The sequence below is a fragment of the Giraffa tippelskirchi genome, chromosome 2 (assembly GCF_054371585.1).
Source record: "Giraffa tippelskirchi isolate mGirTip1 chromosome 2, T2T-mGirTip1v1.2.pri, whole genome shotgun sequence".
In the NCBI taxonomy this organism is placed as follows: Eukaryota; Metazoa; Chordata; class Mammalia; order Artiodactyla; family Giraffidae; genus Giraffa; species Giraffa tippelskirchi.
The window spans coordinates 140,812,294-140,835,520 of NC_137276.1; the positions used below are offsets into that span (position 1 = coordinate 140,812,294).

The 23,227-nt window shown below is 40.5% G+C and overlaps 1 protein-coding gene across 7 annotated transcripts in view; it reads left to right on the top strand.

The window, feature by feature from the left end:
• Positions 1 to 10,238: 10,238 nt before the first annotated feature.
• The window catches only part of FNDC3B (fibronectin type III domain containing 3B), a 362,295-nt gene continuing 349,306 nt past the window's right edge, over positions 10,239 to 23,227 (top strand). For 4 of the 7 annotated variants that reach the window (XR_014077092.1, XR_014077091.1, XM_081570941.1 and 1 more), the window contains exon 1: positions 11,175 to 11,282. The gene's annotated coding sequence lies outside the window, so the exon portion shown is untranslated. Of the gene's footprint in view, positions 10,379 to 11,174; positions 11,283 to 12,154; positions 12,408 to 23,227 lie in introns of those variants that run through there. The other 3 variants (XR_014077090.1, XM_081570938.1, XM_081570942.1) reach the window with 2 other exon arrangements.

A 23,227-nucleotide genomic window follows, 5' to 3' on the forward strand; every position in this document is an offset into this window, starting at 1 on the left:
TAAAAGGTATATGATAACATTTCTTTTGAAAAACCATCCTCCTTTTTATAATATGATGAAATTTAGAGAAGTCTCCCAGTCTAATGCAGCAATCCCCACTACAGCTCTAGTCTATTGAATAATTTGCAGTTGGGCAGTGAGAGGAATTAAGAATGAATCACTAGGAGCCACATAAGCTCATTCAAATAAGGCATATCAGGTTAATCTTACTGATATGTTTACTAAACTAGTAGAACAGTCTAGATACAAATATAGTGATATCTTTATGGACAAAGTAGAAATATGTTTTGTTTACCAAAAATATTAATTCACTCATAGAATCACAGAATGTTAGGGCTAAAGTGACTTAAGATGTCATCTTATCCTATAGATATGTCAGGTTTTTTTGTTTTTTGTTCAGTCATTCAGTCATGTCCGACTCTTTGCGACCCCATGGACTGCAGCACGCCAGGGTTACCTGTCCTTCACCATCTCATGGAGCTCAAGTCCATTGAGTCAGTGATGTCATCCAATCATCTTGTCCTCTGTCGTCCCCTTCTCCTCCTGCCTTCAATTTTTACCAGCATCAGGATCTTTTTCCAATGAGTCAGTTCTTCGCATCAGGTGGCCAGAGCTTCAGCTTCAGCATCAGTCCTTCCAATGAATATTCAGGACTGATTTCCTTTAGGATTGACTGGTTTGATCTCCTTGCCATCCAAGGGGCTCTCAAGAGTCTTCTCCAACACCACAGTTCAAAAGCATCAATTCTTCAGTGCTCAGCCTTTTTTATGGTCCAACTCTCACATCCGTACATGACTATTGGAAAAACCATAGCTTTGATTGTATGGACCTTTGTTGGCAAAGTGAAGTCTCTGCTTTCTAATACACTGTCTAGGTTTGTCATAGTTTTTCTTTCAAGGAATTCTTTTAATTTCATGGCTGCAATCACCATCTACAGTGGTTTTGGAGCCCAACGAAAATAAAGCCCAAGAAAATAAAGTCTCTCATTGTTTCCATTGTTTCCCCATCTATTTGCCATGAAGTGATGGAACTGGGTGCCATGATCTTAGTGTTTTGAATGTTGAGTTTTAAGCCAGCTTTTCTACTCTCCTCTTTCATCTTCATCAAGAAGCACTTTAGTTTCTCTTCACATTCTGCCATTAGAGTGATATCGTCTGCATATCTGAAGTCGTTGATATTTCTCCTGGCAGTCTTGATTCCAGCTTGTGATTTATCCAGCCTGGCATTTCGTATGATGTACTCTGCATGTAAGTTAAATAAATGTGTAGCCATTTTAATATTGAAAATGGAAGAAAAAAGAGCAACATTTTCAGCATGTTATAGTTTATCATTTCAAGAAAGGTAAAAATCCAACTGAAACACAAAAAAAGATTTGTGCAGTGTATGGAGAAGGTGCTGTGACTGAATGTGTCAAAAGTGGTTTATGAAGTTTCACGCTGAGATTTCTTGTTTGATGATGTTCAACAGTTGGGTAGACCCATTGAAGTTGATAGGGATTACATCGATACATTAATTGAGAACAATCGATGTTATACCACATGGGAGACAGCTGAGATACTCAAAATATCCAAATCAAGTGTTGAAAATCATCTGCACCAGATTGGCATGTTAATCACTTTGATATTTGGGTTCTACATAAGTTAAGCAGAAAAAAAACTTCTTGATCGTATTTCCGCTTGCAATTCTCTACTGAAACATAACAAAAGATGTTCTGTATTTAAAACAAATTGTGACAGGTGATGAAAAGTGGATACTTAACTATAATGTGAAATGGAAGAGATTGTGGGGCAAGTAAAATGAACCACCACCAACCACACCAAAGACCAGTCTTCATCCAAAGAAGGTGATGCTGTGTATGTGATGGAATTGGAAGGGAATCCTCTATTCCTTCCAGAAAACCAGATGATTAATTTCAAGTACTGCTCCCAATTAAACCAAATGAAAGTCTCTGGAATTAGTCAACAGAAATGCATAATCTTCAATCGGAATAACGCAAGACTGCATGTTTCTTTGATGATCAGGCGAAAACTGCTACAGCCTGACAGGGAAGTTCTGATTCATCTGCTGTATTCATCAGACATTGCAGCTTTGGATGTCCATTTATTTAGGTCTTTACAAAATTCTCTTAATGGAAAAAAATTCAATTCCCTGGAAAACTGTAAAAGGCACCTGGAATAGTTCTTTGCTCAAAAAAGATAAAAAGTTTTGGGAAGATGGAATTATGAAGTTGTCTGAAAAATGGCAGAAGGTGGTGGAACAAAATGGTGAATATGTTGTTCCATAAAGTTCTTGGTAAAAATGAAACATGTGTCTTTTATTTTTGCTTAAAAACCAAAGGAAATTTTTGAGTAATTCAATAAGTGAACTGGAGACAAGAAAAGCAATAGAAAAGATCGATAAAACTGAGCTGATCATTTGAAAGAAATAAGCAAAATCAACAAATCCTTAGGTAAACTAACAAATAAAAGGAGAGAAGACTCAAATGAATAAAATCAGAAATGAAGGAGACATTACCACTGATAGTGCAGAAATAACTACTGTGAACATTTCAGTTCAGTTCAATAGCTCAGCCATGTCCGACTCTTTGCGACCCCGTGAATCGCAGCACACCAGGCCTCCCTGTCCATCACCAACCCCCGGAGTTTACCCAAACCCATGTCCATCGAGTCGGTGATGTCATCCAACCATCTCATCCTCTGTCGTCCCCTTCTCCTCCTGCCCCCAATCCTTCCCAGCATTAGGGTCTTTTCCAGTGAGTCAATTCTTCTCATGAGGTGGCCAAAGTATTGGAGTTTCAGCTTCAACATCAGTCCTTCCAATGAACACCCAGGACTGATCTCCTTTAGGATGGACTGGTCGGATCTCCTTGCAGTCCAAGGGACTCCCAAGAGTCTTCTCCAACACCACAGTTCAAAAGCATCAATTCTTCGGCGCTCAGCTTTCTTCACCGTCCAACTCTCACATCCATACATGACCACTGGAAAAACCATAGCCTTGACTAGATGCACCTTTGTTGGCAAAGTAATGTCTCTGCTTTTAAATATGCTATCTAGGTTGGTCATAACCTTCCTTCCAAGGAGTAAGCGTCTTTTAATTTCATGGCTGCAATCACCATCAGCAGTGATTTTGGAGCCCAAAAAAATAAAGTCTGACACTGTTTCCCCATCTATTTCCCATGAAGTGATGGGACCAGATGCCATGATCTTAGTTTTCTGAATGTTGAGCTTTAAGCCAACTTTTTCACTCTCCTCTTTTACTTTCATCAAGAGGCTGTTTAGTTCTTCTTCACTTTCTGCCATAAGGGTGGTGTCATCTGCATATCTGAGGTTATTGATATTTCTGCTGGCAATATACTAATAAATTGGATAACATAGAAGAAATGAATAAATTCCTAGAAACATACACTTACTAAGATTGAATCATGAAGAAATAGAAAATCTGAACAGACCAATAAAGAGTAAAGAAATTGAATCAATCATCAAAATCTCCCAAGAACAACCACCACAACAAACCCAGGGTTATATGGTTTCTCTGATGAATTCTACCGAATATTTAAAAAAGAATTAATGCCAATCAAAACCATAATGAGCTATTACCCTCTCACATCTGTTAGAATGGCTATTATCAGAAAGCAACAGAAAACAAGTGTTGGTGAGTATGTGGAGAAAAGGGAATTTTCAACACCATTTGGGGGAATGTAAATTGGTGCTGCCACTATGGAACACAGTATGTTCAAAATATTAAAAATAGAACTACCATATGATCCAGCAATCCCACTTTTGGGTATATATCCTAAAAAAAATGAAATTAGAATCTTGAAGAGATATTTGTACTCCCATATTCTTTGCAGCATTGTTCACAACAGTATATTACTATATACAATGGAATATTATTGTCATGAGAAAAAATGAAATTCTGCCATTTTTGACAAGGATGGAACTTGAGGGTATTATGGTAAGTGAAATAAATCAGACAGTGAAAGATAAATGCTGTGTGATTTCATTTATATGTGAAATTAAAAAAAAATCCCCAAATAAATAAACGTAACAAAATATAAACAGAGTTATAGGTACAGAGAACAAATAAGTGTTTGTCAGAGGAAAGAGGTGCAGGGGAACATAGAAATAGGTGAGGGAGATTAAGATGTACAAACTTCCAGTTGCAAAATGAATGAATCACAGGTATGAAATGTACAGTGTGGGGAATATAGTCAATAACTACATAATATCTTTTTGTAGTGACATATTATAACTAGACTTGTCCTAGTGATCACTTTGAAATGTATAGAAATGTTGAATTACTATGTTGTTTAACAAGAACTATAGGTCATCTATATTTTAGGTCAATTATATTTTAAAAAGAAACACCATTCCATGTTCGATGCATGAGACGAGGGCTCAGGGCCGGGGCAATGGGATGGCCCAGAGGGATGGGATGGGGAGGGAAGTGGGTGGGGGGTCCAGGAAGGGGATCACATGTAGACCCATGGCTGATTCATGTCAATGTATGGCAAAAACTATTACAGTATTGTAAAGTAATTAGCCCCCAACTAAAATAAATAAATTTATTAAAAAAAAAAAAAAAGAAACAAGCTAACTCATAGAAAACGAGATCAGATTCAGGGTTACCAGAGGCAGGAAGGGGAATTGGATGAAGGCAGTCAAAAGATACAAATTTGCAGTTGTGAGATAAATAAATACTAGAGATGTAATGTACAACATGATAAATATATGAAATGTATATGTATATGAAATGTTGTATATGAAAGTTGTTGAGACCAAATCCTAAGAATTCTCAACACAAGAAAAATTTTGTTTTTTATTTCTGCACTTCTCTATCTATATGAGATAACAGATGGTCACTAAATTTGTGCTGATAATCACTACATGATGTTTATAAATCAAATAATTATGCTATACACCTTAAACTTAGACAATGTTGTATGTTAATTATATACATTGTCCAGAGAGAGACAGAGAAGTGAGTCTATCCCAGGGTGAAGTGAAGTGTTAGTTGCTCATTCATGTTCTGACTCTTTGTGACCCCATGGACACAGCCTATCAGGCTGTTCTGTCTATGGAGTTCTCCAGTCAAGAATCCTAGAGTGGGTTGCCATTTCCTACTCCAGGGGATCTTCCCAACCCAGGGGTCGAACTGGGTCTCCTGCATTACAAGGAGATTCTTTTACCATCTGAGCCACCAGGGAAGCCCTGTCCCAGGGTGGTGCTGGCCTCATGAGGTAAGCTGGGTGGGCTCTTCAGGTTTCACCCTCAGCAGAAGGCTCAGTACCATGGGACATGCCATATTAGCTGCTCTGGCTGGGTTAATAAGTTACCGAAGAAAGCTGAAAAAATGTGTTCGTAAACTCACAGGAAACTTCTAGAAAGAACCTGGAAGAGTATGAGGGTAGTGAGATGTCCTGCAATTATCGTGGTTGTCAGAGTCAGAAAAAGGGTATTAATGAATACCATATGTGATTTAACCCCCTGAGTTACACTGAGTTCTGAGGCACACAGATTATATGTGAAATACCAATAACTATGCTTCTAATAACTATTAATAAAAGAAATATTGCAGTAAATACACAAAAGACAAGAAACAATTTCAAATATGATATCCAGCTCTTCACAAACAGAATGGGCCCAGCAGGCTCTGCAATATATTTACTTTTTCCACCTCATTGCTTTCTGGTCAAATCTCAGGATCTTTCCTTGACTACAGTGGTTTTGTATCTGAGGCATGCAGCCTGAGCTAAAGATATTTCTTTGCTTCATTTCTCCGTAAAGGACAAATATATCTATATCTACATGTATTTCTATCCAGGCAAAATTTTGAATTTGTTTGAGGAAGATAATATTTAGCACACCTGGTGTGAAGAGATCCATGTGCCATACTGAAGTCTTGACATCTTAGGAAGAAAAAGTGATCATAGGAATAAATCAGGTGTGATCGTGAGCAAGAGTGATAACAATGACTATGAGGGAAGTCAGACCCAACTGGCTCCCCTGTCGTGTGGAGTTCAGAGTAAGTCAGTGTGATGGACAGATTTATAGCTTTTTTTCTCCAGTCTGAGAAAAATTACTAGTAGTTCTTGGCCTTGTTTAGTGCTTTTTTTAGTGACTTGAATGGGAACATAGAAATCATGCTTGTCATACTTATTTAACGTGGCAAAGCTGGGAAGGGTTTTTTGATGATAGACTCAATGTCCAGGAAGTACTAGATAGGCTGGAACATAAGAATGAAACTTAAAAATGAAATTTAATAAAGTTAAATATTCAACAACTTAACATTAATTCAAATCAATTAAAATAAAGTCAGTTGTATTCCTGATGTATGCCCAGGTTGACAACTTTTTATGGAAGAAGAAAGAATGGGTTAACAGAACAAAGAGTCTGCTAAGAAAATTAACACAATATTAAACAGTAATGATACAAGCATTTTGTCTAAATTAAAGACAGAAGGGGTACCATTTTGTGACTGTGTGCTGATCATACTTGAAATACTATAGATAGAATCTGAATATCCAGGTTTCAGAGCTGTTGAACAAGTAGGTAACTAGAGATGGTGGAAGAAAAAGATGAAGAGAGATCTGGAAGCTATGTGGATGAGATGAAGAGTTCAGCAAGTTTATCCAGGTAAAGAGAACAGGTGTGACAGGTATAGCCAATTTATTGACAGGGAAGTCATGTGGAAGGTGACTGTTGTTACTTTACCTGCCTCCAGAGGGCAGAAAAAGGACCAGCGTGGGCAAATTTTAAGGAGGTACGTTTTAGAAGACTTAGTTTAGGTCTAGAGTTGTTGATAAAAGTCTGTCCTGGCAAGAAGCATTTTCTTCCTTTTCCTAGTGGTGCCCAGTCTGAGGTTGGGTGCTAAGCTGTCATTGAAATGGAGCAAAGATTCTGCTTTGGGAGCGAGCAGGCCAAAAACCTTTAGCTCGCCATCAACCCTGTGATTTTATGAGCCCTGACAGCTATTCACCTTCTACCTGAATAGTTCTGATACCTGTGGATAAGATCTTCTTGTTTGAAATGACTTCAAATACACACACACAAACACACACACACACACACACACACTCACACACAGGGCTACAGTTTTCCCTTGTCTTGCAATGAACAATAGTAAAGTAAGGAAGGTGAGACTACAGGCTGACTGGTTAAACTGTTCTGGAGAAATGTAAAGTTGCAACGTTGCTCTTAGATTTTATTATTGACTGAGCCATCTCTCCTCTAGTCTAGTTCATACTCCAGTGAATTCCTAAGTCTTTAAAACTGGATTAATTGGATCTTCATCAATATTCGTATTGCAGCTGGCATCAGATCTGGCTCAGAATGTTAGAGCAAAAGGTAGATGCAAAGAGTTAATACCCTCTAAGGTCAAGATTGTGTTTCAAGATAAGAGACAAGACTGAGCTTGCCTATGAGAATCTAGCAACCCTAGCTGCAGGCAGAGGTAGGATGTGAAGACTGAGAACCTGGGTGGGTCTTCTAGATATTAGATATTACTAGCTAAGGTGATCAGCTAGTGAATTTAGAAACCTTAGGCTGAGAAGAATTACAGGTTTAACGGCTTGAGACCTTTTCAATGCTAGTTTCAAATATGTTAAAGTTGCATTTCTTTTGTTATAAAGTAAGTTATCTAAGATCAGGAAGTTTGACTTTGAACTTTTTCTTTAAATTTTAAAATACAACTCAACCCACATTACGATTGGTGATGGAAGGGTTTTTAAGCCTGTATATTTTGTTATAGGCCTTAACTTCTAGGCATCTCATTTGGATATTAATTTTTGTACTAAAGCAAGTCCTAAGTTGCTTTTGGAGCAAAGTTATGACTGTAGTTCTATAACTTAGGACCTAGGGTGGCAGATGACTTGGGTTGTCAATACCAGACAGTAATACTCATTGCCTTAAGTTGAGGTCTTCCTTCTGATTTGCAGAACTACCTCTCTGGCTAAGACTTCATATCTCCCACATAGGTTCAGGGCATACCTCTATGATATGAACCATATTCTACATCCTATTGCCAGAATAATCAACTTTGAAACCTACTTCAGTCACTTCATGCCTTTATAATCCTACAGTGATTTCTCATTGTACTAAATTTAAATCCTTCAACATGTAGTTGGGAGCCCTCTCAAAAATTTCCCTGTAGTAAAGGCATCTTCATTCATTCATTCAAGGGGAGGAAGCAATATTTATATATTGAGTATCAGGTGCTAGAGGTTTTTAGTCCTTACAACCGTAGCAGGAAGGCAATATCACCAGTTAATAAATAAATGACCCAGGCATAGAGAACTTTAAAAACTTGACCAACGTCACTGGCTTTTGTCTAATTATAATTTCCATGCTTTTTCCACTACACCATACTTCCTCTCATTTTGCAAACACTGATTGGGTTTCTATTCTGTACCAAAACTGATGTTAGGTGTTAGGATAAGAAGACAAATGAAACACGGAGATTATATATATGAAAATACATTTAAAATGTTAAGGCATTTTGTGTCATTGATTCTTCTTAATTAGAACATATTCAGTCTAGTGGTAAAAACTAGGAGAAATAATTCTGTTTTCTGAATTTCTCTTGCTTGCTTTTACCTCCTTTGCCAAGCCTGTTTTTCTACACTTAGATTCAAACTTCCACCTTCTGAAGTTTGGCCATTTATCTAGTCATTCAGATTCTTCCATATCCTTTAAAATTAATTTATTCAACAAACATTTATAAGGGGGGTATTGTATTCAAAGCTCAGCGCTAGGTTAATGATGGGGATACAAAAATGAACAAGACCAGTCAAGTGGAAGAGATATACAATAACTTCAGAGCAATGTGAGAAGAACTGAAAAGGATTATGAGATTGTGGGGAAAACAGCTGTGAGACTATGTGAAGGGAGGGAGGGAGTGATCAAAGATGAGGAAACGCTCTTCGGATAGGGGAAAGGAAGAAGGATGCTCCGGACAGAGTGAAAGCCTGTGTAGAGTGACAGAGGTGCTTGGAGGGCAGGAGGGCAGGAGTTCAGCTCGGCTGGAGGCCGTGGCTCAGGGGCAAGCCAGAGAAGCTGAGGCAGGAGCTGGGGAGTCTCTGCTTTTTCCTTTTTCCCTTCCAATATGGGACTACGACCTAGGGTTGGAACCTTGTTCTAGAAAGATGGCTTCAAGAGACCCGTTGGGAGCATTTGGGAAAAGCAGTCAGTCAGGGCCGAGGGCCCCAATGCATAGACTCATCGTTACTTCTCTCATCTGCAAAAAAGAACTGCAAATTTCATGAGAAAAGGAACTATTTCTCAGTATTCTTTTATATTCTTCAGGCTTTAATACAGTACTATGTACAATAACTTTATCTGACAAATGGTTTTTATGTATCTTTTAGATCAATGAAAGCAGTATGTTGCATCTGGTTGCTACCTAGTCCTGCTTTGTAGCCTAATAACTGAGGCTAGATGTAATTATTTGAATACCTGGGAAGCTAAAAGGGTGAGTGGCCTCTTGGGGATAACTTCTACTTTCTTGTCTGCCTGGATAATTTAAGGGGTTACATGGGATGCAGTCAGTTTACCATTTTGAGTCTATACAACAGGATACATTACGTTTGGCTTAATTAGTATAAACACAGCAGTTACCTAATGAGTCCTACTGTGCTCTATGCATTATACTCTGTTTGACACAGAAATACAGACAGGAGTAAGGAACAGTCTCTGCTCTTAGGAGCGCATACTGGGCACTGAAAGGGGGAAACAGACATTGTAACTTTGGTATTAATATAATAAAATCTCTTAATGCTATGTGAATGGTATGAACAAAGCGCTGAGAGAAATAGAGAAAGGAGGTGACAAAACAGCTCACAAGGTTGTGGGGATTTAAAAAAAGTTATATATGTGCAAATGAAAAAATGTCATATTCTTAACTCTGATAATTACTCAGCGAACCCCGCATTTATACCAGTGTTGGCGATCTTGGCAGAACATGCAGTCCTCGCCTTCCAGGAGTTGCTAGTTCCCTAAAGCCTCAGACTTCTTTACAGTCTGGCTGAACTAAAACGAGTTTCTGGATAGTTATACAGGACTAGGGGGGAACGGAGGATCCCACAATTCCTGCGAATTGGAGCTTGTGGAGGCGGTTATACTCCGCAGATTACGGCAGTGGGCGGGCCCCAAATCCCCATGTGGTCCCGACATCATTGACATGGCGGAATCCCCCATCTAACCCTCCTGGTAGTTATTTGAGCGGCGGCAGCGGCCGGAGGAGGAGGAGATCGGCGGTGGGGACGGCGGCGGCGGCGGGAGCAGTGAAGGGGCGACAGGGATTCTCGGGGTTGTCGGCTGGGGAGGCGTGGGAGACCCGGTGTGTGGCGCGCCCGGAGCCCCGCGTTTCAGCCCCAGGGAAGGTAAGGGATGCAGGAGCTGGAGTCTGGAGGGAACCGGGATCCCAAGTCTCTGCCGCCGCTCTCGGCGCGCTGGAAAGCCCCGTCCGGACGCAGAGTCCGCCAAAGTGCGTGCCTGTCCCGGAGCGCTTCGGGAGCGCCAGGCTTCCCGAGGAAAACTTGCCGCCAGAGTGCTGGGGCGCCCTGCGCTGTTCTGGGCACCCCGGGAACAGGGGGCCCGGTGTGGGGGGTGCCGGCCTCCGCTTTGGGGCCGCGTCTTACTGGGCTCCGGGCCCCCGCTCATCCACACAGCTGGCCAAGGTTTGGAGGAGGGAAAGAAACGGGTAGATTCTTTCTTGATGGAAAAAAAAAAAAAATCTGGGCAGTGGTTCCTGGGCTCTCCCTCCCCCCTCGCCCTCCCCAGCCTTCCCAGCAGATTTTGTCCGAGGAATCCGCTCCCCCTCCCGGAATCTCCGCGGCAGGAACGCTGCCCAGGAGGGGGAGGGCGGGCGGAGAGGCCGAGGAATCTTCGACGTGTCACTTTCTGAGGCTGTAGATTTCCATATGGTGCAGGGAGGAGGGCGGCTGTGCGAAGTGGGGCTGGAAGTCGGGGCCGCCTCTCCGCGCCAGGCGTGGGCGGGCCGGGACCTCCGACCCGGGGATGCTCGCGGGGAGGGTCCCGAGCCCGAGCCGGCCCCCCGCCCAGGCCAGGCCTCTCAGGGACACTCCCCGCCTCGCCGCTGGCCACCTCAGTGCGCGCCACGTCCTCCCTCCCCGTCCTGCCCCCCGGGCTCCCCCCGGGCTGGGGGCGGTAACCGGCGGCGGCGGCGGCCGGACTCGGCGAGCCTGGCGGCTGGAAGCTCGGGCGGGGGAGTGGGGCGCGGCGGGAAGGAGCGGGCGACCCGGTGTGTGAGCCAGCGTAGCTCCGGTCAGTCGGTCACCCCGAGGGGCTCCCGGGCCAGGGTGGGGCGGGCGGGCGGAATCCGCGCCCCAAGGCGGCCGGGAGGGGCCGCGCGGACTGTCTGGTGCCCGCGGCTGGGCGGGGGCCGGCCGGCGTGGGAAGGGCTTGTCACTCCGGGCGGAAAGTGGGGCCTCGGGCTGTGCCCGCCAACTTTCCCAAAGGTCCGGTCCCCGCTCCCCGTAGGAGCCCGAGCACCCGGGCCTGATGTCCCCGGAGACGGGGCAGGGCCGCCCGGCGGCGCCGTTGGCGGGGAGGCTTCCAGGAGTGCGCGGTTGGAGTTGGAGCTTTTCGAATCTCAACTCCCACCTTTCTATCTTTGACTAAGGGAAGCGATGGCATTTTATCTAGACAGTACCGTTTGCGGACTTCCTTAAAAGTTAAAACTTGTAATTTTTTTCTCATCAGTCCAGCACGTTCTTGAAACAAGAATTGGAATTTGGCCGCAGTGGGCCGACGCCGGGGCCGCAGATTCATATGTTGATCTCTCCATCCTTGCTGATTTCTAGTCTCCCTCCCCCTCTTCCACCCAGCCTTAATCATATTTTGGAACGGGCGAGGTCTTTTGTTGGGTGGGCACCCCCCTTGATTGCTTGTCTGTTTATTTTTTGATGTGCAGTTAATTTGATTTGAATTTCCTCCAGTTTCCAGGCTCTTGTAGGGAAAGCTAGGGAAGAGGGAATACGCCACCTTTTTTTTTCTTCTTCTTTTTTAATATGGAGAGAGGTGGGGCATTGGGAAAGGGGAGGCACGGTGGTTGTGGGCAAAGAGTCAAAGGGAGCAGACAGACCCGGAAGAAAAGGAATCTGCTCTGGAATAACACTTTTTTTTTTTTTTTTGAGGCTTCTGGCCTCTGGCAAAAATGCTCTGTTCTGATTTCTACTGCCTGAGCTGCTCTTTACTCTCAAGTTAGAGCTGTTACTCGGGGCCGGGACTACGCCCGGGGGAAGAGCCTTGCAGCTACGCCAACAGCAGCTTGTGGCCCTGGTTTTGTGCCTTGTATGGGGGCCCGTGGTTCCCCGTGGTTGGAAGCAGCCTCTGTGGAACCGGCGTTTTGTAAATTTCCTGGCTCCCGGGGAGCAGCTGTTAATGACGGTAAAGTCTTTGGGCTTGTTTTCTGGTCCTGCAAAGGGACTTCACCTGTAAGGGTATAATTCTCACTTTGTTTAGACACGAGAGGCTCAAGCACAAGCTGGCCAAGAATGAGGCATACTTGGTAGAAAGAAAAAGTCACTAAAAAATGGTACTTAAACTCGTACGCACTTTTAAAGTGTTTTGGTTTATATGCTCCTAAGAGAAAAGAATTCTGCATAAAGATAGTGTTCATTTTAAAAGAGATCTTAAAACTGTAAGATATCATCATGGAATAGGAGGTTGTAGCTTCTAATTACAGTATGTACAATTTCAGAAAGATATTCCAGTAACCTTTTAAGACAGATTTTATAAATAGCTCACGTCAGACCATGGGCTATATTGGAGAGCCAGTCTTCTGGGGTTTCTGGAGGAATGGTTGGGATCAGTTAGGAAGCTGGCTCTAGGAGCCTAGGTAGTAGTTTACTCAGTAGGAGTTTTGCCTAACATTTCATTTAAAGTAGCAACATTTGATAGTGTCCTTAGAACTGAAAACCTGAAGAACCTCCCAACTTTTCAGTTTTAGGAAAATGAGGCCCAGTGAGGGGGAATGACTTGTTCTGTGTTTGTGATCTTAGATTGAAATGCAATACTAGATTGTATTAATAGTTACACTTTGGGATATCTAATGTGTACTAAGTACTGCATATAGTGTTTTTTTTTAACATTATCTCATTAAAATTCTAATAGTCTTTCAATTTAGGTGATGTTAAGGACATTTTATAGACAAGGCATTGAGATTCATAGAAATTTAGTAATTTGCACAAGATCACATAGAATTTTCTTTGGTGATGGAAATGGTTTTATATCTGTGCTGTCCAGTACGGCAGTGACCAGGCACGTGTAACTGTTGTACTATTTAAAATGTGGCCTGTTCGGTAGAAGAACTACATTTTAAATTGTATTTATTTTTAATTATTTTAAACTGCTACTTGTGGCTAGTGGTTAGGTACGCTGATTTTGGGGACTGTAAAGTAGAACTTTCTCTCAAATCTATTTATGTTTAACTGGGTCCCATTCCTTTTTAAGATCGCCTAGTTAAGTTTTCTTTCTTCCATACCACCAGAAGATGCTTAGATTTAGTTCTTAAGTGGAATTCAAATACTAGATAACCTGTAGCTCAAAAACAAGCAAATAATTGTTTTAAAAATACTTGGCTGTCATAGTAAAAACTGATAGACAAAAACTTTAAATGACATTTTCTGTTTGATTGAAGTAACTGCTTATAGGAATTGTTGGTTATTTTCAGTGTAATAAAGGAGTATAAGTAAGGGATGGTATGAAAAAATCACTAATAAGAAGTTGAAAAAAACGACCCCCAGTATCCATTTACCTGATCATTGGGTGATTTTTTTCAGCTGTGTTCATTCAGGTAAATAGTATAACCAAACCTGTGTTCACTTTTCCTCATCTAGCTGCACAATTAATCTGAAGAATTAAAATAATTGCTTTACTACCAAAGAACGATTCTCTTGGTGGCATATGGTCAGATAGTTTTCTGATAAGTGGATTTAATTTAAATCTTTTGCGTTTTAGTATTTATTTGGTAGAAGGAATTTCAACAACTTTCTTATTTTATTAATATATGAAATAGTGAAAATTCCAACTCATGTTAAAATAAGCATTCATTTATTTGGATTTCATCCATAAATATCCAATAACCCAATACCTTTTTCTTTCCTTTTTTTTTTTTTTGCATACTGCTTTCAGGAAAAGACAGATGACAAAATAATCTTTTATTAGAATTTTAAAAACAGTAACTTCCAGATTCATTATAAATATATCTGAAGCTGCTCTATCTTTCATAGTTATTGTACTGCTCAGGGATAATTGCAGTTCATAATCCTGACCCTAGAGTATTAATGTGATTCTGAAAGACTTACATTAGTAAGTCACCTTTAAATTGTTCTATATTATTTTAGTGTTGTGTGAATTGCGTGGCCTCCAGCTCTGAAAATTGTAAATTCAACTAAAGGTGAGGCATCAGTTAATTAGACCATTCAGACAGCGGAAAAACCTTTTTACACCCTTGCCTGACTATTGGGATCATAGTTATGGTCAAAGAACCATGTTATAAATAGGATTATAGTGTTCTTGTGAGCGTGACAAATACTGGAAACATTTAACTCAGGATGTGTAGTTCCGTTTTTTGGACATCAAGGTGCTTAATACAAATGAGACATAATTTAAAAGATATTGAAATGATAGGCAAAGATTAGAAATCTTATGGGCCTTCCAAATCTTATATCCTCTAGTGAGGGCCACATCTGAGTATCAGTTTGAAATCAGAATAATCTGTCAGGGACTTAATTTACTTCTTAGCTGTGTGTCCTTGATAGATTTCTGAAACTCTCTTAGTCTGTTTCTTCATTTTAGTATAAGGAGAAAACATCTTACCTGCACCATTTTTTAAGTGGTTGTCACAAGGGGTTAATATGAGTCAGTGTATTGAAAAGTGTTTAGCAAAGCCTTGCACAAACTCCATAGTTTATTACATTGCAAAGTTTAAAAACTGAGCTGTTCTTAGGGAATTAGTTTGCATGTTTTCAGAGACCTCCAAATTGTGTTTGGACACTTTGAAAAATGATTCATTCTTTTCTTTGTGATGAATGAATAAAGTTTCAATCTTTAGATTGCAATTTTATTTTCTCCATATTCCTAATGCCATAGTTGATTTGTGACCTCTGAAAAGTTGTATTTCCTTACATGTGGTCCATAGCTGGTTAGCATTGCTAAAGTGGACAAGACAGTCAGCTTGATTCAGAGTCAGTCTTGAGGTGAAGGGGGAAAACGACAGTCTCCAAGAGGAATTCCCAAAATTGAATGATAGAGGCATGGGCTTCAGTCCCTGTATGGTATCTTAGTAAGCCTATTATTTGAGCTTTCAGTAATTACAGCTGCGTGCCGAGTGTGTGCTCAGTCTCTTCTGACACTTTGTAGACCCCATGAACTGTAGCCTGCCAGGCTCCTTTGTCCATGGGATTCTCCAGACAAGAATACTGGAGTGGGTTCCATTTCCTCCTCCAGGGGATCTTCTCCACCCAGGGATGGACTCCTGCAATGCAGGCAGGTTCTTTACCACTAGCGCCACAGGGGAAGCCCCAAAACAGGTTCTGGGTGGGGTGAAGTTTGGGGAATGGGATGGAGAATACTGGAGTGGGATGCCATTCCCTTCTCCAGGGGATCTTCCCAACTCAGGGATTGAACCTGGGTATCTTGCATTTCAGGCAGATTCTTTACCATTTGAGCCACCAGGGAAGCCCAACTATAGCTGAGAATGGGGGGAAAAATTATTTTCTGCATAGGGAAATATTTGCAACCTACTGTGTTTTCACTTTGGAAATCACAATGCCTTTTCTTCACTTTAATGAGGTTGCTACATTCAATGAGAGTTTTTGTGGTAAGACATTCAGTTCAGTTCAGTCACTCAGTTGTGTCCGACTCTGTGACCTCATGGACTGCATGCAGCATGCCAGGCTTCTCTGTCCATCACTAACTCCTGGAGCTTACTCAAACTCATGTCCATCGAGTTGGTGATGCCATCCAACCATCTCATCCTCTGTCATCCCCTTCTCCTCCCACTTTCAATCTTTCCCAGCATCAGGGTCTTTTCCGATGAGTCAGTTCTTCGCATCAGGTGGCCAAAGTATTGGAGTTTCAGCCTCAGCCTCAGTGCTTCCAATGAGTATTCAGGACTGATTTCCTTTAGGATGGACTGGTTGGATCTCCTTGCAGTCCAAGGGACTCTCAAGAGTCTTCTCCAACACCATAGTTCAAAAGCATCAATTCTTCAACGCTCAGCTTTCTTTATAGTCCAACTCTCACATCCATACATGACTACTGGAAAAACCAGAGCTTTGACTAGATGGACCTTTGCTGGCAAAGTAATGTCTCTACTTTTTAATATGCTGTCTAGGTTGGTCATAGCTTTTCTTCCAAGGAGCAAGCGTGTTTTAATTTCACGGCTGCAGTCACCATCTGCAGTGATTTTGGAGCCCAAAGAAATAAAGTTTTCTACTGTTTCCATTGTTTTTCCATCTATTTGCCATGAAGTGATGGGACTGGATGCCATGGTCTTAGTTTTCTGAATGTTGAGTTTTAAGCCAGCTTTTTCACAGAGGCTTTTTAGTTCTGCTTCACTTTCTGCCATAAGGGTGGTGTCATCTGCATATCTGAGGTTATTGATATTTCTCCCAGCAATCTTGATTCCAGCTTGTGCTTCATCCAGCCTGGCATTTTGCATGATGTACTCTGCATATAAGTTAAATAAGTAGGATGACAATATACAGCCTAGACGTACTCCTTTCCCAATTTGAAACCAGTCTGTTGTTCATATCCAGTTCTAACTGTTGCTTCTTGACCTGCATATAGATTTCTCAGGAGGCAGGTCAGGTGGTCTGATATTCCCATCTCTTTAAGAATTTTCCACAGTTTATTGTGATCCACACAGTCAAAGGCTTTGGTGTAGTCAATAAAGCAGATGTTTTTTGGAACTCTCTTGCTTTTTCGATGGTCCAGCAGATGTTGGCAATTTGATCTCTGGTTCCTCTGCCTTTTCTAAATCCAGCTTGAACATCTGAAAGTTCACAGTTCACGTACTATTGAAGCCTGGCTTGGAGAATTTTGAGCATTACTTTGCTAGTGTGTGAGATGAGTGCAATTATGCGGTAGTTTGAACATTCTTTGGGATTGGAATGAAAACTGACCTTTTCCAGTCCTGTGGCCGCTGCTGAGTTTTCCAAATTTGCTGGAATATTGAGTACAGCACTTTCACAGCATCATCTTTTAGGATTTGAAATAGCTCAACTGTGAGCCTGTTATTTTCAAGTAAACCTTAATTCTCATCCTTGGCAGCTGCTAGGAATGCACTTGGGTAGTTGAAAGTGAAAGTTGCTCAATCATGTCTGACTCTTTGTGACCCCATGGACTATACAGTCCATGGAATTCTCCAGGCCAGAATACTGGAGTGTGTAGCCTTTCCCTTCTCCAGAGGATCTTCCCAGCCCAGGGACTGAACCCAGGTCTCCTGCATTGCAGGCAGATTCTTTACCACCTGAGCCACCAGGGAAGCCCCTAGGTAGTTGAGGAAAAGCTTTATTCTTTAGTTGGCACTGAATGCCTTTGAATATAGGAAAATATTTGTAAGCACATTTTTTTTTTTACCTTAAAATACACAATACTGTATATATAATATTAATGTGTTTTTTAAAAGGCAGAGAATGCTTCAGTCCCTGTGGCTAGACAGAGGCAGGTTTCTGTTGAAGCCAAGTACAGGCTCACTTGGAAGGATGACTTGATGGTTGGTACTTGAGCTTCCTTGGTGGCTCAGTGGCAAAGAATCTGCCTGCTAATGCTGGAGACACGGGTTTGATCCCTGGGTTGCAAAGATCCCCTGGAGAAGGAAATGGTAACCTGCTTTAATATTCTTGCCTGGGAAATCCCATGGACAGAGGAGCCTGGAGGGCTACAGTTCATGGGATTGCAAAGAGTTGGACACAACCGAGCATACAGGTACTTGAACCCTTTGCAAGGTACAGCCAGTGAGAAGCAGGTCCCTAGTCACAAGCTTACCCAGAGGGGAATTGTTTATGGTGTAGGTTTAGTGTCACAGATCTGTCCTTGGAGACTAGAGGTATGTGGGGGTAGGGGTTGGAACTGGCAGAGGAGAGGGGAAGTTGGGAGGTTTTTAAACCACCAAGAATAAATCCAGTAAGATAAGAGTATAGTGATCATCTATTACAAGTGGGGAAGTTTCTTATTGTAAAGTTAAAAAATAGATAAATAAACTAATTTAAAATAAAAAAAAATGTATCAATCTTTGAATCTCTTTTGTTGGTCCCTAGTTGAGATACAAAAACACCTGGATTGTAATTTCATTGGCTGATGAAAGGTCCTTGCGGGAACTCACTGTTGGTTCAGTCACTGGCTCCTATTATCTTTTGTTTCTGTAATATTACTACTGCTTGTCAGTTTTCATATAATTAGAGGGAGAAGATTTTAATGGTGTTGAGCCAAAGCTAGCATAATTTGAGATTCTAGTAAGTATCTGTTTAAAATGTCCCTTGTATTAAATGATTATATTTGAGTTTAAAATGTAATTATGTAATTTTATTTCATTCACTTGTTTATTACTCAGGAGGCACTTATTGAGTTCTAAACTAGGTGCTTAATGAAATATTCTATGCTGTTCTGACTTTTTTTTTTTTGCAAATTCAAGACATTTTTCTGTTTACTTACAGGGGTCTTTTGCTCATATTTTTGAGATGTTGTAGAGGGAGCTGTGTTTGCCACCAGACTCCTAGGGCAGGATGTGACAATTTAGTCCTTTGCTACTATCTGAAATCTGAAAAATGTTAACAATTGGAGCACCTATAGGCTGTGTTTAAAGCTAAATTTATATAAGAATTAAATTTGTATAAGAATTAAAGGCTTGTTTTAACTTTGGAAGATGAACTTTTTTTTATAAAGGCAACCAGTCAGAAAAATTTGTTTAAATTAAGTTGGTATAATACAGACTCATAGTGTTCAATTATGAAAAGCTTTCTGTTAAAATAACTATCTGGAAAATTGTCTTCATACATGAGCAAATGTAGTATGTTTGAGAAATAATGGAAGATTCTAAAATCCCAGGAAATAACACGATTTAATTTATTCTTAAGGGGCTCAGTCAGTTTCTCCACAGCTGGTGGGAGAGAGTCTCCGTTAAAAATAACTTCATTGTTCTGGATGTAACTAATTAGGAATTTGCAATTATCCAGGCAAGTCTAAGATAAAGTTTGTCTTACTACTCTATATGAAAAGGTTTTAGGGTAACAAGTTTAAATAGATCATAAGGGGAATATTTACTTAATTGGGAGAACAAACCACTTTAAGCACCTTGGAAAAATCAATTTACTTAAAAGCAATGTAAAACTGCAGTATGGGTTGAAAATAGTTCTACTACTGGGCGTTTTCATAGAGGTGTGGGACTGCCATGAAATAAATGGCAATTTATTTAGTACTGTCACATGAACTAGGAATAGTTAGAAGTATATTTTTGTATACAAAAAAGTCACAACAGTAAGCAAATATCCACCTCCCCATATTTCATCCCACTCCCACCAATAGAGTCCCAAATATGCATGTTGATTTGCTTTGAATGTTTTCTGTTGATATTTGTTTTGCTACTTGTTGTCTCCTCCTGTAAGCACTTGATGGCAGATTGGTGAGAGCAGGTGTTAAAGGCTTAAAAACATCATTATTGCTTTTAACTGCCCATCTCTTCCTCCATATGAGATTGGGCAAAGTTGTGGAAAGCCTGCCAGTGGTATTTAGGTAAGTTTATTATAAATCTTTCTCTTCTACTTTTACCAAAGCAAGGCCTTCCTGGACAGATTAGTTCCAGGTATTATGTGCACTGACCCCCAAGAAAAGTAAATTTCTTTTTAAAATATCTCAAAATATTTATAGGTTGTAAATGTAGGATCCTCAATATACTTTTAGGGTATTATGCTCCTTTTTATCTTATGCTGAAAAAAAGATTAAAAACACATTTTGTATTTTCTATTATTTAAGTCACTTAAGAGGAAAATGTTAAAAGTCATTAGATATTACTGATCCTGATTTTTCTATTTTTCTTGTATCAGGAAAAAAAATTCCAATTTAGGGTAATAAAGGTAAATGTTAATCTGAATTAGTGAATCAGAGAATACTTGAATATGTTGAATTGGAACACTAGTGTATTGCTGTTGGGAATGTACAAAGGTACAGCTGCTGTGGAAAATAGTTTTGTGGTTTCTCAAAAAGTTAAATATAGAATCACCTAGCAATTCCATTTCTAAGTATGTACCCCAAATAATTGAAAGCAGGGACTCAAACAGATACTTGTATACCAGTGTTTATAGTGGTATTATTTAGAATATCTAAAAGGTGACAAAAAGCCAGATGTCCATTCACAGATGAATGGATAAACATAATGTGGTCTATACATACACTGGAATATTATTCAACCATAAAAAGGAATGAAATTCCAATACATGCTACAACAGAGTTGAACCTTGGAAACACTATGCTGAGTGAAATAACCCAGACACAAAAGGGCAAATATTGCATGTTCCTACTTATGTGAGGTCCCTGAAATAGGCAAATTCATAGAGAAGAAAAGAATAGACATTACCAGGAGCTGGGGGAAGAGGAATAGGTGTTATACTTTGATAGGTCCTGAGATATGCGGATGATACCACCCTTATGGCAGAAAGTGAAGAAGAACTAAAGAGCCTCTTGATGAAGGTGAAAGAGGAGAGTGAAAAAGTTGGCTTAAAGCTCAATGTTCAGAAAACTAAGATCATGGCATCTGGTCCCATCACTTCATGGGAAATAGATGGGGAAACAGTGGAAACAGTGTCAGACTTTATTTTTTGGGGCTCCAGAATCACTGCTGATGGTGACTGCAGCCATGAAATTAAAAGACACTTACTCCTTGGAAGGAAGGTTATGGCCAACCTAGATAGCATATTTAAAAGCAGAGACATTACTTTGCCAACAAAAGTCCGTCTAGTCAAGGCTATGGTTTTTCCAGTGGTCATGTATGGATGTGAGAGTTGGACGGTGAAGAAAGCTGAGCGCCGAAGAATTGATGCTTTTGAACTGTGGTGTTGGAGAAGACTCTTGCGAGTCCCTTGGACTGCAAGGAGATCCAATCAATCCATCCTAAAAGAGATCACTCCTGGGTGTTCATTGGAAGGACTGATGTTGAAGCTGAAACTCCAATACTTTGGCCACCTCATGCGAAGGGTTGACTCATTGGAAAAGACCCTGATGCTGGGTAGGATTGGGGGCGGGAGGAGAAGGGGACGACAGAGGATGAGATGGTTGGATGGCATCACCGACTCTATGGACATGGGTTTGGGTAGACTCCGTGAGTTGGTGATGGACAGAGAGGCCTGGCGTGCTGCAGTTCATGGGGTTGCAAAGAGTCGGACACGACTGAGCGACTGAACTGAACTGAGCTTCTGCTTGGGATAATGAAAAGTTCAGGAAATGAATAATGGTGATGGTCGCTCAATAGTGTTAATGCACTTCATGTACCTGAACCTTCATGTACCCTGACCCGTGTGATTAAAAATGGTTAAAATGGCAAACGGTGTGTATGTTTTATCACAATGAAAAACTGAAAAACATTGGAGGAGACTTCTTCTGCATGATTTCAGCTTGCCTCTGTTTGCTCCCCCTTGGTCTACTCCATGCTGGGCATGTAGATGTTCCTCCTCCCTCCCCACTGCCTGGCGGTGTAAAGGGTGATTTCCCCTAGGCCATTTTTGGAGGTCACCATTTCCTTATTTTATTAACTGACTTGAATTTAAGAGGAGACTATTTAAAAGAAGGAGATCCCTGGAGAGAGACAGAAAAAAAGATATTTTAACATTTAGATGAGCCAGGTAGTTTATTAATATCCACAGACTATGTAGGCACACAAAGGTGGTCTATCGTGAATTTCACTGTGAGTCCTCCAGAGAGTAGGATGTACAATTAGACCTGTCATATTTTCTAACCTTTAAACATTTGTTTTTTTTTATTCCAATTGTGTCATCTTCCATACTCTAGGGAAAACTTTGATTTCCACTTAGAGAAAGGGTCTAAGTCATCTCAGTACTAGTGTTGGAAAAGCATTTAAGGAAAAGCATTCTTTAGTTTGTTAGACTAAAACTTACTGAGAGGGGATAGAGTGAGAGAAAGCAAGTATGTAGTGTTTTATTCATCTGAACTTATCTCTAGCACCTATTAATTTCATAGTGGTGGTGACTGTTCTCTGAGTGTTGGTTTTTTGTTTTGCTTCTGAGATACAGATGTTGAGTTTAGGTAAATGACTTATAAAATGATGGTGCAGGATTTTTAAGTGATTGGATATAAAGCTTAAACATCCGGCGTCAAGTGCATGTTATGAATACTGAAGATATCAGATAAAAATCCAGATGGAAAGACTTTGCTCCAGAGCCATGATTTAGGTAATTTATCATTTTCTTTAATTTCTTCTGGCACTATTTCTATACTTTTCAGAACACTTGTTCTTTTCAGTGTTGTCTGATTGTCGTCTTACTTGAGTTGTAGGAATGATTACTTATTTACCTTCATGTCTTTGGAGAGTGCATAGTAAGTGCTCATTGAACGGATGGTTGGATGAATTCCTAGACTAAAAATGCCATTTAAACTTAGTACCTCTTCTCAGACACTCAAGTCATTATTTCTCTGCTGAAGTCGATCTTTTTGAAGCATGGGCCATATTACAGGCATTGTGTTTCCACAGTTTTCCTAAAAATTTTTTTTCTCATGGTAGGGATCTAATAAAATATTAAATTAAAGGCATGAGTCACTTTTCAGTGCAAACCTAGCCTTTCATCTATAGTTATTTTAAAGAAACAAAGTTCTCCAGAGAGTACATGGATTTTTTTCCCCCATGTCTGTATCATATCACTGATTGATTTTGAAAATACAAATAGAATGAATAGCATATATTTCTATTCCCTAAAAATGCGACCCTCGATTATGTATGCTTTGCTTGTCTATTGGAGTCAGTTTGGGAATTATAAATTAAGAAAATTATTTTTGGAAAAAGGTGACATTTCAGACATTTATGGTAGTTTAAAATGATCTTCTTATAGGGAAACTCTAAAAGGGAGACATTAAGGGGGCAGGAAAAAAACCCAACATGTGTCTTGCTAAGTGGTTGGAGGTCCAGTAGAGAGAGTTGATTCTGCTAGACTGGAGGCCAGAGTATTTAGTGCTAAACTAAGCCATGGAGAAAAGGC